The sequence below is a fragment of the Sarcophilus harrisii genome, chromosome 1 (genome assembly GCF_902635505.1).
Source record: "Sarcophilus harrisii chromosome 1, mSarHar1.11, whole genome shotgun sequence".
NCBI classification, from domain to species: Eukaryota; Metazoa; Chordata; class Mammalia; order Dasyuromorphia; family Dasyuridae; genus Sarcophilus; species Sarcophilus harrisii.
The window spans coordinates 639,124,339-639,138,916 of NC_045426.1; the positions used below are offsets into that span (position 1 = coordinate 639,124,339).

At 35.0% G+C, this 14,578-nt stretch overlaps 1 protein-coding gene across 3 annotated transcripts in view; it reads left to right on the top strand.

Moving 5' to 3' along the window:
• The window catches only part of LOC100913746 (zinc finger protein 883), a 57,180-nt gene that overhangs the window by 3,117 nt on the left and 39,485 nt on the right, over positions 1-14,578 (top strand). The window contains exon 3 of one of the 3 annotated variants that reach the window (XM_031947309.1): positions 12,182-12,279. The exons of the other annotated variants lie outside the window; for them this stretch is intronic. The gene's annotated coding sequence lies outside the window, so the exon portion shown is untranslated. The remainder of the gene's footprint in view (positions 1-12,181; positions 12,280-14,578) is intronic. 3 annotated transcript variants of the gene reach the window in all.

Below are 14,578 nucleotides of genomic sequence, written 5' to 3' on the forward strand. Positions count from 1 at the left end.
TAAGGCTGGCCCTGTGTCTGCCATACCACACTGCCTTGAATTATAAAAGACTAGGTTAATTTCAATAGTTAGGCATATTCAGCACTCTGTTTAGGGACTGACATCTGCATCACAAATGCAGATTGTATGGGAATATTGGAATAGAAGTAGAAGTCTGATTTCATGCACACTAAATAAGAGTCAGCCCTACAGTCCTCTTTTAAAATAAATAATATGGTATTGGCATGTATAATGTGTAATAGCTGGGGAGAAAGACTTTTACTTTGTATTATTAAGCTGCTCCTGCTCCTTTGTGTAAACTATACAGGTTTTTTTTTTGTTTGTTTTGTTTTTTTTTAAACATTGAACTTTACAAAGACAATTGTCAAATGAAGAGTTTAAAGAATCACTTTCTTTGGATATGGTTTGTCTAGCTCTAAATGCACTGTAATTTGCTATCATCTAATTGGTGATTTCAAATTCAAATAGAAATAATTCTCCTTGGGCTACATATTGACCTAGAAAACCACAAATTTACATTATTTTGTACTGTATTTTTATTGATTTATTAAACATTTCCCAATTATGTTTTAATATGTTTCAGACTTCACTTTGTGATTTTGCAAACTCACCTCTGGCCCGTGGGACCTCTAAACTAGTCCACATTTCCCTAATTTGTCCACTATGATTTAATGACAGAATTTGTTTAGTAGCTTCCTAAAAGTCAAAAACCACACAACACAAAAGCTTACTCTATTCTACCATTGTAGTCAACCTATCAAAAAAAAAAAAAAAAAAGAAATGAGCTTAATTTGGCATAACTTGTTTTTAAATTACTAATGCAGGACAGCTAGGTGGTGCAATGGATTGAGCATCAGCCCTGAAGTCAGGAGGGGTCCAAATCTGTCTTAGACACTTAACACTTCCTAGCTGTATGACCCTAGACAAGTCACTTAACCCCAATTGCCTTAGCAAAAAAAAAAAAATAACCTACTGTAGAATTTTATGAGAATTATAATAATAATAGCATTTATATAGCACTTTAAGGTTTGCAAAGCCCATTATCTTATTTAATTCTCCACAACTTTGTGAAATAGATGTTATTATAATCATTCTCATTTTTCACATAAGGAAATTGAGGCAAAGGATAAGTTACTTGTCTAGGGTCACATTTTTAAGGAAGAGCTAAAGCAGAATTTGAACTCAGTTTTTCTAGCACTCTCTCTACTATACCTCCTTGCTGCCTCTCTGCTTTGTGGTCTCTAAAATCCATCTTTTACCCATTTTTAGAAATCTTGTCCATTTTTTATATCTAGCCTCAAGTACTATTTTTATTTCCATGATTTCCAAATATTATTGATCGTTATTCCAGAATTATAATTAGGTATTCTTTATGTCTTCTCAAACATAAATAAGAAGAAAAAGTCTTAAATTAAACTACTGGGATGAAATCTAAGGAAAAAACTCCTACCTTGTGAGAGATACGTATGCTGAAAAACCATAACAAAGTTTTTTATGCTCGCCATGCCTTATTTATTTTATAGTTTATCAAACTGAATAAGGTTCAATTATTACTGAACTTTAATCAAAAGAAAAACTGGTTAAATGTATGAGAAAACTACATTAAATTTTTTTTTCAGTATGCTATTATTTTTTAATTGTTCAATTTTGTGTCTCTAATCTCTGCTAATCCCTATTTTGTATAAAAATTTTTTTCTTTTATATGGTCACAATTAGTATAGATATTCTATTTCTGATTTATTAGCTTCATATAAATTCATATAAGATGTTCTATATTATTTGATATTCCCATATTTATCATTCTTTGCTTTTCATTTTATTTGATATAAATTACAGTTTATCCAGCCATTCTCTTATCCTTGGACACCCATTTAATTTTCAGTTTTTCATATTGCAAGTTATATAGGGTTTTTTTGTTTTGTTTTGTTTTGCCTTGGCAATTGGGGTTAAGTGACTTGCCCAGGATCATACGCTAGTAAGTGTTAAGTGTTTGAAGCCAGATTTGAACTCAGGTCTTCCTGACTTCAGGGCTGGTGCTTTATCTACTGCACCACCTAGCTGCCCATTATGTAGTTTTAAATAGATTTTACAGTTTTTAAAAAATTACTTTTAGGGTGATTATAATTATGGAATTATTGGATCAATGAGTATAATTATTTCTATGTTTACTATACTGAAACAATTTATTAGAATTGAAAATCATGACTGAAGATTTGGTTCTTAAACTTTGTTGGCAGTAGGCAGAATGTGAATACTTAAATTATTTTATATACTTGTACTTAATTATTTATCATTAATTGTCTTAATCTTTTATTGATTATTATTGTTGTTTTTATTAGAATGATTTGTCGTGGGTTCATTTTATCCTTTTCCTTATTGAAGTCATTGTCCCAAAGTTTTTTCCATTGAGCCCTATGGCAGGCCACAATATTTGGCACAGTGATCATTTGGACACCAAGATGAGGCTAATATAGAGCCTACTTAGCACAATGGAGCAGTTGCTATTCTAAGGATGCTTATTGAATAACAGCTTCCTGTGGTCCTCCATGAAGATGCACTCAAGAACCTTTATGAAGCAGGCCTTACAGAGCTGCAGGGCTGTCAGATCATCTCAGTAATAAAGGCTGAAATCTGTTACTATTCCCCATCTCCTCCTCTTCTCCCACAGTTTTATACTGTTTAGTACTGATGATCCCATAGGGACTTGGACATAGCCATAGATTCCTTCTTTTCTCTCCCCCTGGAATAGTCTGAACATCCCAATCTCTGTAAGAGATCCCAAATACTCACTGTCAGCATATCTATATTGATGCTCTGGCTTTCCTGGTCTTGTACTAAAGATTTCCTATGTTCAGTTAAAGAAGGACCATTGCTTTTCATCTAATTTGGAGGTGTGGCTCAGGGACTGAGTCACCCTGAGCTCCCAGTAGTGTCATGGTGGCTCCTTAATCCTGGAAGAGGGAATTTGGGGCTATTGTTCCTAGTTACTTAGATTCCTCCTTGGTCAGCAACATCCAGGAGCTACCCTGCTTATTCTTTCTATGTATATTCTCAGCATCAAGTGAGATAGAATTTTCTAGATTACTATTTATTCTTAAATTAACTCTTTCACAATGTATCTTAAGAATTCCTGCACGTGGATAAGGTTCTGACCCACTTTTGAGATTGGTGTGTTCACTACCATGGGTTGCGCCTCTGACTATGTTAGGAAAAAGGATTGTGAGGGAATGTGGCCAGCTGACCCGAAGCTGGGGGTCCATTCTCCTCCTCTCCACCCTAAACAGGTGAGTCTGCCCTCTGCCAAGCTCTTCTCTTGTCTCCATTATACTCCAAGGAGATTTGAATTTCCTCCTTAATTATATCTCCTGAAGGGTCAAGCTCAGAAGAGGCAGTTTCTCACTGCTGCTCAGCCAGATGAGACTTCTCCCTAACTCTCACTGACATTTCAGACCTATTTCCTTCTCTTATTTTTTTGGTAATTATTAGGAAGATCCATGGGACTGTGTTTTTAGCAAAGCTCCTTCCATTCTGCCTTCTTCCTTAATGTCTTCTGGGTTTAGAAAGCACTCTTCTGTCCCACCATTAGGACTTCTTCCATACTGCCTTTCAGTTTTTGAGCAATCAGATACCCAGTGCTTGTGTCTGGTCATCCTGGAATCCAGGAAGTCCTAACTCTTTCTCTTTCTGTTTAATAAACCAAAAAGTCCTGCTTACTACATCAGATGTTGCAGACTCTGAAGGAATGATCCTGAAGGCTCAGGAGTAGAGTAATGCACTCTTTACATAGAAGATATAACTGGCTATCTATATGATACATGTTAAATACAGCTTCTGAGACTTTTCCTTGTCTCTCCTATGAAGAATCTTTGAAGACTTTCAAGTGGAAATGGCCCAATAGAACTGAGATTCTCTCACATTCTCTCACAAAGCTTCTACTTTCCCTGGGTTCTAGGGGCTTTATAGGACTCTAGGACTTGTGACTCATCCCTTTTGGTCATCATTTATCCTGTTTATATTTTGGGATTTCTGATTATGTCAATCAGGACATACTACATGTCCCTTGGATTTTCTAGGCTTATTTTTGTGTCTGTCCTCTGTGTTTGAAAGTACCTGATTGAAGATTTTAATCCTGTTTAACAACTTTCTATCTCTGCCTTATCCTAATGAAGAATAATCTTCTTGTGTATGCATGTAATTAAAATCTTATTCTTTATCACCCATTGTTATATTTCCCTAGTTTTATTTGATATTTACAATGCTATGCTTCCTTACCACTCAGTAGTTATTTTCTCTTTTTGAATCTTTTGCTGCTTTGAAATCATTCACTTTCTTTTACATAAATCTGTATTTGATTTCCCTAGCCACTAGTTTCTTTCCCAAACTATCTTGAATTTAATTACTTAATATATGTGTATATATGTATTTATGGCACATACACACACATATTTAGGTATACTTGCTTGCTTTCTCAGTTAGGATATAAACTCATTGTAACTTGGAATTATTTCATTCTTTTCACTTTTATTCCTTGCACCTTTTTATGTTTTATGAAGTCATGCTTGTTAACTACATTAATCATGCTTCTGAATTATTTCAGTGGTATTATCATTTATACTAAATGGTGAAATGGACAGAGAGTGTTGGGAGTCAGGAAGATCTGCTTACTTGCTATGTGACCCTGAGCAAGTTACTTAAGCTTTCTTTGCCTCAGTTTTCTCATCTACAAAATGGGAATAATAATAGCACCTCCCTCCCAAAGTGAGGATCAAATGGAATAACAACTGTAAAGTACTTTATACAGTGCCTAGGTAAATAACTATTAAGTAAATATTAACTATTTTATTATTGCAATCTTGGTATAAATTGTTCTTGTTATGCCTTAGTTTTTTATAAGTTGATACAGATATTCTCAGGTTTTTCTGAATTCTTCATATTCATAATTTTTTATAGCACTATTTTGTGTATCACAATTTGCTTATCAATTCTTACAGTCATTGTGTCCCTATTTTTCCTCCAGTTATTAGTGCTAACTCTAATTTTTTTGTTTCTTCAAGACTTTGCTGACTTCACTTCTGCCATTCTAATGGACTTGATGTTAGAAGTCATCAGTGCCTTCTTCAGTCATGATATCCAATGTCTTTTTTTTTTTCCAGTTTTCATTCCCTTCCCCCTAAATGTAGTGCTTGACACATCTGATTTCCTTGTGGGTATAACTGCCAGATTTTTACAATTCAGAATGTATTTTGAAGGATTGCTTGAAGTATAGTGAGGAGGGGAGCACTCCAGACATAAGAATCTAGTTGTGCAAAGCAGAGGCAAGAACTAATCTATCATTTAGAGGAAGCATTGAGCAGGCCAGTTTGATGAGAATAGAGAATTTTCGGAGAGCCATGTGATGACTGAAGAAAGGCAGGTGGGAATCAGATTGAGGAGGGCTTTAATTGTCAGATCAAAGTGTATGTGTTATCTTAGAGGCAATAAAAAAACTGTCATTGTACAAATGTGAGAATAACATAGCCAATATCTAGATTCAGCATCTCCAGCAGGTAGGCCAGTAGCAAGCATTTATTAGGCACTTTTGGTGTTGCTGGCACCGTGCTAGTACTAAGGATACAGATATAAACCAAAACAAGGATCACCTTTTCTTCAAGGAGCATATGTTCTAATGAGGGAAGAAAAGACAAAAAAGGAAGAGGGAAGGAAGGTTCCTAGGTGGCAGCAAACTCTGGAAAATAAAAAACATATTCAGGATGAGAGAGAATCTTGGCTGGGCTTCACTATCTCTGGAATGGAGATCCCGGAAGGAACTTCACAGAGGGAAAAGGGGACCATCCTGGTAGAGAGATATTGTGCAGGTGGGAAAGACCCCAAGAACTTAGGGAATTTCCAGAACAAGAAAGCAGCTGAATGATGGTGGCAAATTCCTGAACAGGAAGGCAGTTTGGCAGGTGTATGGAAAATGGTTGTTTTGGCACAACAAGACAACAATCAATCAACAAGCATTTATTAAGCACTGACTTTATGCTAGGCAGTATGCTTGATGATAGAGTGAAACAATTCCTTTTCTTCATTTTCTTTTTCTCCTCCTCCTCTTCCTCTTCCTCCTCCTCCTCCTCCTCCTCCTCCTCCTCCTCCTTTTTCATCTTCTTCTTCTGCAATTGGGGTTAAGTGACTTGCCCAGCGTGACACAGCTAGGAAGTATTAAGTGTCTAAGATCGGATTTGAACTCAGGTCCTCCTGACTAAAGGGCTAATGCTGTATCCACTGCCCATCTACTTGCCTCAACGATCCTTTTTCTTAAAGAACATCTTCTAAAGATTAAAAAAAAAGTTAAGAAAAATCACTTAATACAGTAACTGGAACTGACAGTACATATCACATTCTATTTTTATAGCTAATAATAGAAAAGAAGGATGGATGCTTTAATCTTATTCATTTTTCTTAACATTATCCATGCTTTTTTTTTTTTTTTTAACCTGAGTGCTCTTGCCTTTCAGTGTTACCTTATAAGAGGCAATGATATAGGGATTGAGTTTGGTTTCTGTCTCTGACACCAATTCTAAAACTATCTGCAAGTCACATAAATCTAGCAGAGCCTCAGTTTTCTTATCCACAAAATGGGGGTGATACATACAGTGTTCAGCTTACAAAATTGTTGAAGGAGATGAAATGAAATTATTAGGTTAGGTACTTTGCAAATCCAAATATCAGCTGTTATCATCTTTTATGTAGTAGTTGTGTGTTTTGGGGGCTTTATTTCATATCATTTCATACAAATCTTCCCCAATTTATTCCATTACATTCATGTAAAGAAATTTGTTCTGCCATTTTTCGTGTTGATAATTTTTTACTCCTCCCTCAGTAGCTTTTGGGACAGAGAGAGATTTGTCTGGTTGGAAAGGTAGCTTAGTGGGTTAAACAGATTGTTTAAGAATGACCCTAGCCACAGATTTAGATGAAAATCCCCCCAAACTAGACAGAGTGGATTTAATTTCACAGTAAAGGGAAAGTGAGCTAAGGGAAATGAATGCAGAGGAGTAGAGAGAAATAAGGAAGAGTTGTGGGTCATTAATCTGTGATAGGAGTTCTAACAATGATTCATCAGTTTAACATTTATTAAAAGGCTACTCTCATGGCATCTTGAAAGTTTGAAGGATCCTCAGAAGCTGTATGGTCTAACCCAAATCTTCCACAAATGATCACCTAAACAAGTGGTCCCAAACTTATAGAAATGGGAGCTGCTAATCCATCTATAAGGATCTCTACAGGATGTATATAAAAAATGTAATGTTATCTATTTCTTATTGGATTTTTATTTACTTTGTTAAATATTTTCCATTTGCAGTTGGGCAGTGAGTGTTGTTTTTGAGCCATCAGCCCTAAACTATTTGAAGTTCTTTGATAAGGGGAACTTCTACTTCTTGAATCATCCTATACCAATTTTGGATTACCTTAGTTGTTGGGAAATCTTTACATATAATTAAAATTTCTCTCTGCAACTTCTGCCCATTGCGTCTACTTTTTTTCTGGAAGCACAAGCCTAATTCTCTGCAGCTTGACGGCCCTTCAGGATGCAAATCACTATTTTATGCTGAAGATTGGGAAGTGAAATATAAATTTGATGATATTCCTGAGACATGATTTTGACTTTGTCTTATGTCCAGTGTCCAATTTGATGAATGGATTCCAGAAAGGCAGTACTTTGTGATAGATTTATGTCCATATTACGGGTTGGAGTCCAACCCTTCCATTTGTTGGCCAATTGTCTTTAAAATGGAGATAGTATTCTCCTAGTACTTTGTCTTTCATAGTAATTACATTGTAGCACATATGCATTATATTTTACAAAGTACTTTCCTTAACAAAATTCTTGGTGAGGTAGTGTCATTTTTACTATTCTCACTTTATAGGTGAAGTAACTTGGGCTCGTGGAGGTTTTATGTCCTGCCTTAAGCCATGCATAGGTAAGAAAGAGCAACCTTTTGATTCTAAATGTTGCTTCTTCCACAACCATGATGCTTCTTGAGTGTTGTAAAGATAAAAAGATAATATATTTTCATAAAGAGGCATTGTGGGGAAGTAGATAATGTGAATTCAAATTTTGCTTTGAATTCAAATTAGAGTGATTATGCCCATTCTTTTTTTTTTTTTTTTTTTTTTAATAGTAACTTTTTATTGACAGAATCCATGCCAGGGTAATTTTTTTTTACAACATTATCCCTTGCACTCACTTCTGTTCCGATTTTTTCCCTCCCACCCTCCCCTAGATGGCAAGCAGTCCTATATATGTTGAATATGTCCTAGTATATCCTAGATACAATGTATGTGTGCAGGTCCCAACAGTTTTCTTGTTGCACAGGGAGAATTGGATTCAGAAGGTAGAAATAACCCGGGAAGAAAAACAAAAATGCAAACAGTTTACATTCATTTCCCAGTGTTTTTTTCTTTGGGTGTAGCTGCTTCTGTCCATCATTGATCAATTGAAACTGAATTAGGTCTCTTTGTCAAAGAAATCCACTTCCATCAGATTACATCTTCATACAGTATCGTTGTTAACGTATATAATGATCTCTTGGTTCTGCTGATTTCACTTAGCATCAGTTCATGTAATTCTCTCCAAGCTTCTCTGTATTCATCTTGCTGGTCATTTCTTACAGAACAACAATATTCCATAACATTCATATACCACAATTTACCAACCATTCTCCAATTGATGGGCATCCACTCAGTTTCCAGCTTCTAGCCACTACAAAGAGGGCTGCCACAAACATTTTAGCACATACAGGTCCCTTTCCCTTCTTTAGTATCTCCTTGGGGTATAAGCCCAGTAGAAACACTGCTGGATCAAAGGGTATGCACAGTTTGATAACTTTTTGGGCATAATTCCAGATTGCTCTCCAGAATGGTTGGATTCGTTCACAGCTCCACCAACAATGTATCAGTGTCCCAGTTTTCCCACATCCCCTCCAACACTCATCATTATTTTTTCCTGTCATCTTAGCCAATCTGACAGGTGTGTAGTGGTATCTCAGAGTTGTCTTAATTTGCATTTCTCTGATTAATAGATTATGCCCATTCTTAAGTGTGCCAAGAAACTCAAAGCATACCTCCTCACCTTTCAGTGCCCGAGATAATTCCTTAAAACCTAGAGGTTTTTCAACTTGGAATTTTTTACATCAGTGAAACCCTAGATTCAGATCAATATATGTTATGTTGAAGCACTGTAAATAAATATCCTTCACCAAAGTCCTTTCTTGTGTCTTCTCAAGGTTTGGATGCGATCCTAGGTTCTTAAAAGCTATGGTAGGGGCAGCTAAGTGGCGCAGAGGATAGAGCAGCAGCCCTGAATTCAGGAGGACCTGAGTTCAAATCTGCATCACACATTTAACACTTCCTAGCTGTGTGACCCTGGGCAAGTCACTTAATCCCAATTGCCTCAGCAAAAAAAAAAAAAAAAAAAAGCTATGGTAGACTCATGATCTGGCAGGGCTTTTCAAACTGGAAGGGTTTCAACTATAGGCCTAGTGACAGATCTACTAAATGGGGAGAATTTTTTTAACCTGGTTGGCCAGAGAAATGACTTTTTGGCTTGATTTTTTTTTTGATTTTTTTTTTTTTTTTTTTTGGTATCTCAAAGAGTTTTTATTTTATTTATTTTTTAAAGAATTATAACTTTTTATTGACCCATGCCTGGGTAATTTTTTACAACATTATACCTTGCGCTCACTTCTGTTCTGACTTCCCCTCCCTCCCTCCACCCCCTCCCCCAGATGTTTTGACTTGATTTTTAAAATATATTTTTAAAAATTTTAATAGCTTATTTTACCAAATATATGCAAAGATATTTTTCAATATTCACCTTTATAAAACCTTGTTTCCACATTTTTCTCCTTCCCTCCCTCCCTCTTCCTAGGTAGCAAGCAATCCATTGTAGGTTAAACATGTACAGTTCTTCTAAACACACTTCCATATTAATCATGTTTTTTTGCTTGATTTTTCTTCTGTTTTTACATTATAAATGTTTATAAATTAGTCCTTCTTTGTGAGAGTTATCTTGTAACAGAGTAAAAACACAACAAAATAAAACAATTAAAACTACTAATGCAGTGACTCAATCTGAAAGTGGCTATAACAATTCATATCTGCAGGATCCTTCATCTCCCTTTTAAAAAAATTAATGGAAATATATCTTTCTCTGTCTCGCCATCGGGGGAAAAACAGGAAGAGAAAAACAATTTTCCTGTAACAAATTTATATTGTCAAACCAAACAAATCCCCTGTTGGTCATCAGTTTTCTGGAATCATAAATGATCGTTATCTTGGTCATGGTTCTATCTTTCAGAGTTGTTTGTTTTATAGTTTGTTGTTACCATTTAAATTGTTCTGATTCTACTCTCTTCATTCATGATTTGTTTATAAAAGTCCTCAAAATTATTCTCTTTTATAATTTTGATGTTATAGTGTAAATTGTAATTCTTGTTTTACTTAACTTCTACCTGTATCAGTTCCCATAAGTCTTTCTATGTTTTTTAAATCACCATTTTCTTTATTTCTTAGAGTATGATAGTACTGTAGTCACACTCATATACCTTAACTTATTTAGATGTTCCTTAGTTGATAGACCTCTTATTAGGTCCAGTTTTTTGCTACCAAAAAAAAAAAAGCTGCTATAAAAATTTATGTACATAAGGGAACACTTCCTTCTTTTTTTGATGTCTTTTCAGTAGAGATTTAAAAGAATTGTCACTAGATCAAAAGATATTCACTGTTTATTACTTTTTGTATATAATTGCAAAATGCTTTCTAGAGTGATTATGCCCATTCTTAAGTGTGCCAACAAATATCAACATGGTTGTTTTTTCACAGCCCCTCCCAACATTTTATCATTTTCCTTCTTATGTAATTAGAATGATCTATTTTGTCTTCTGTGATCTGGTTTGATTATTAACTTTTCTCTTATTCATAGATATGTTATATAATTTTTCCATGTTTCTATAATTTGTGATGTGACTTTTTACGTGTAATAGTCATATACCAATTTAGAGCTTATGATTGTATAAGATATGAGGTGCTGATCTAAATCTAACTTCTATACTGCTATTTATTTTTTTATTAATAAAAATGATAATGATACCTTAATTAATTTACTTATTCAGTGCCATTCTATTCAAACTAAAACATAGAACTAGGAAAATAAATAATGAAATTCAAATGAAAGGAGAAAAAAAATCTCAAGAATCAAATCAAAATCAAATCAAAAGTATCTCAAGAAAATAATGGAAAGAAATAGGAACTAAAGGGGCCCAGCAATGCCAGATCTCAAACTATATCACAAAGCAGTAATTATTAAAAAAAAAAAAAAACAATTAGGTAATGGCTAAAAAGTAGAAAGATTGATCAGTGGAACAGATTAGGAATATAATCTACTGAAGCAAATGTATCTAATATTTTAGTATTTAGTAGAGTCAAAAATACTTGCTTTAATCATGCAAGGTTCATCTCATTCCTCCCTCTGCCCCAAGTTGTGAACATTGATCATTAGACATTTATTAAGCACTGTTTCAGTGCTTTTATGTTTCAGGCACTGTATAAAAAGCTGGGGATTCTAAAACCCACAAAAGATAGTATAGTCCCTTCCCTCAAGGATTTTATAATCTAGTGGGGGAGACAGAAAATTAACAAATATATACAAACAACAATGAGACAAATAGGAAAAGAGTGAAAATACTAGAATTAAGACTGTTTGGGAAAGGCTTTCTATAGAAGATGGGACTTAACAAATCAGGGAAGGCACTAGGTGGAGGTGAAGATGTATATAGTCAATAACTGATAATGTATCAAGTAAGTAAAGATTGTGAGTTATCCTGATATACTGAATACAATATTGGTCACAGACCCAGAAAGTTTGGATTCAAGATCTTGTTTTGGCACTTAAGTGAAAGAGTGAATGAAAAAGCAGTAAGCACTGTGCTGCATATGGCATCTGTGCTGGGGATACAGATAGAAAAATTAAATAATCTCTACTTTGGAGGAGCTTTTATCTAAAAGAAATGACACATATAAGGGAATAGTGGTCAGGGAAGGGTAAAGTCACAAGGATGCTGAGTGGAGCTCTAGAGCAATTGAATATCATATCCTTTTCAGTAGAACTGAATAGTATTGATTTGATTACTATTTCCAGATCAAAAGGGAAAGGGGAATATGAACGCACAGAGATTGAGTAATGGGAGCAACAACAAGAAAGGAAGATGACATGGTCAGATGGCTGTAGCTTACTAGGTATAATGAGTTTTCTTCAATAATTAGCATAACAGCTGAATTCTAATTTGGAGGGTACAGTGACGGTGCTGGTGTGCATGTTTTGTAGTATAAACCCTCATACCAATCAGCATGGCAGATCAGGGAAGTCATTTTCCCACTTTGGGTCCATTTCTTCTATATGGAGATTGAACTAGATAGTCTTTAAAGTCAGCTCTAAAATTCTGTGATTTTTTTTTTTAATCTATATTATAACATTCTGTGAGGTAGTTGAAGATCAGTATTACTTGCTGACAACATTATATTCAAGGCAGTCTGTTAGAATACAAAAAGAAAAAAGCCCTCTGCTCTTAGGGAACTTATAGTATAATAGAGGACATTGAATATATAGAGTGATAAAAAGGTCAGATCGGTTGGGATTATAGAAATTCTGGAAAGATGCTTTAAAGAAATTTGAAAAGGTTCAGCTTAAGGTATCAGAGAAGGATTCATGGAATACTTGACATCTAGAGAAGACTAAAGAAAGGTTTTCAGCAAGTAGAACTGTTTAACGAGTTTTTTTTTTTCTCATTTGAGGAGAAGGCTTTCAGGAATTTTCAGAAGTGTTAAGGATGCAAATGAAATCAGGATTAAATGAAATAATAAATAATGAAGACAGGAAGCAATCAGTTGCTCAGTTTGGTTGCAACATGTAGAATGCTTGAAAGGAAGTATATATATATTTTTTTAATTTAATAGCCTTTTATTTACAGGCTATATGCATGGGTAACTTTACAGCATTAACAATTGCTAAACCTCTTGTTCCATTTTTTCACCTCTTACCCCCCACCCCCTCCCCCAGATGGCAGGATGACCAGTAGATGTTAAGTACATTAAAATATAAATTAGATACACAATAAGTATACATGACCAAAACGTTATTTTGATGTACAAAAAGAATCAGACTCTGAAATATTGTACCATTAGCTTGTGAAGGAAATCAAAAATGCATGTGGGCATAAATATAGGGATTGGGAATTCAATGTAATGGTTTTTAGTCATCTCCCAGAGTTCTTTTTCTGGGCGTAGCTGGTTCAGTTCATTACTGCTCCATTGGAAATGATTTGGTTGATCTCATTGCTGAGGATGGCCTGGTCCATCAGAACTGGTCATCATAGAGTATTGTTGAAGTATATAATGATCTCCTGGTCCTGCTCATTTCACTCAGCATCAGTTCGTGTAAGTCCCTCCAGGCCTTTCTGAAATCATCCTATTGGTCATTTCTTACAGAACAGTAATATTCCATAATGTTCATATACCACAATTTATTCAGCCATTCTCCAACTGATGGACATCCATTCAGTTTCCAGTTTTTAGCCACTACAAAAAGGGATGCCACAAACATTTGTGCACATACAGGTCCCTTTCCCTTCTTTATAATCTCTTTGGGATATAAGCCCAGTAGTAACACTGCTGGATCAAACGGTATGCACAGTTTGAAGGGAAGTATTTTGAAAGTAAACTGAAAAAGTAGGTTGGTATCAGATTCTTAGAGTTTTAAATGCATGGCTAAGGAGTTTCTGATTTCAATTCTACATATATATCAGATAGCCACTGAGAGTTTCTAACCAAGAGAGTGAAATGTTCAAACCTGTGAATTGGGAAGATTTGCTTTAACAGATGTTCAGAAGATCAGTTTTAGAGATATGTTAGAGGCAAGGAAATTAGTTAGAAGGCTTTTATAATGGTACAATTCAAGGATTTTTTTTTTTTTTTGCGGGGGGGAGGGTTCTGGATCCCTTCTTGAGAGAATGTTTTTAAATACATAAAATGTATAGGATTACAAAGAACATCAATTACATTGAAATATAATTATCAAAATATTTTAAGACATGTTAACAGAATCTAGGTTATGAACCCCTAGTATAGCTGAAAGATGACGAAAGTCTGAGTAATGAATGAATTAATGAGAAGCATTAATTAAATACTTAATATATGTCAGGTACTGTGCAAACTGCTATGGCTACAAATACAAAATTGTGACATCCTTAGCAGTCTTGAAGCTTAAACTCTAAGGGAAAGTGGCATTGAGGGGAAGGAGTTTTGTCTGGGAAGTCACAAAGGTAGTAAATAGTATAACAGGATATTGGACTTCTGTGCCCTTTCCAGAAGCAGTGATAATATTATTCTTATTAAAGTTCTTAGAGCAAGAGGTGGAAAGGATAGTGTGGAGTGGAGCATCCAGGGCAAGGTGGAAAATGGCCAGGGTGAAGCAATAGTGAGGTGAGTTTGACTTGATAAGTTAGAGGGACTTTGTATTCAGGTTTCTTATCAATGTACT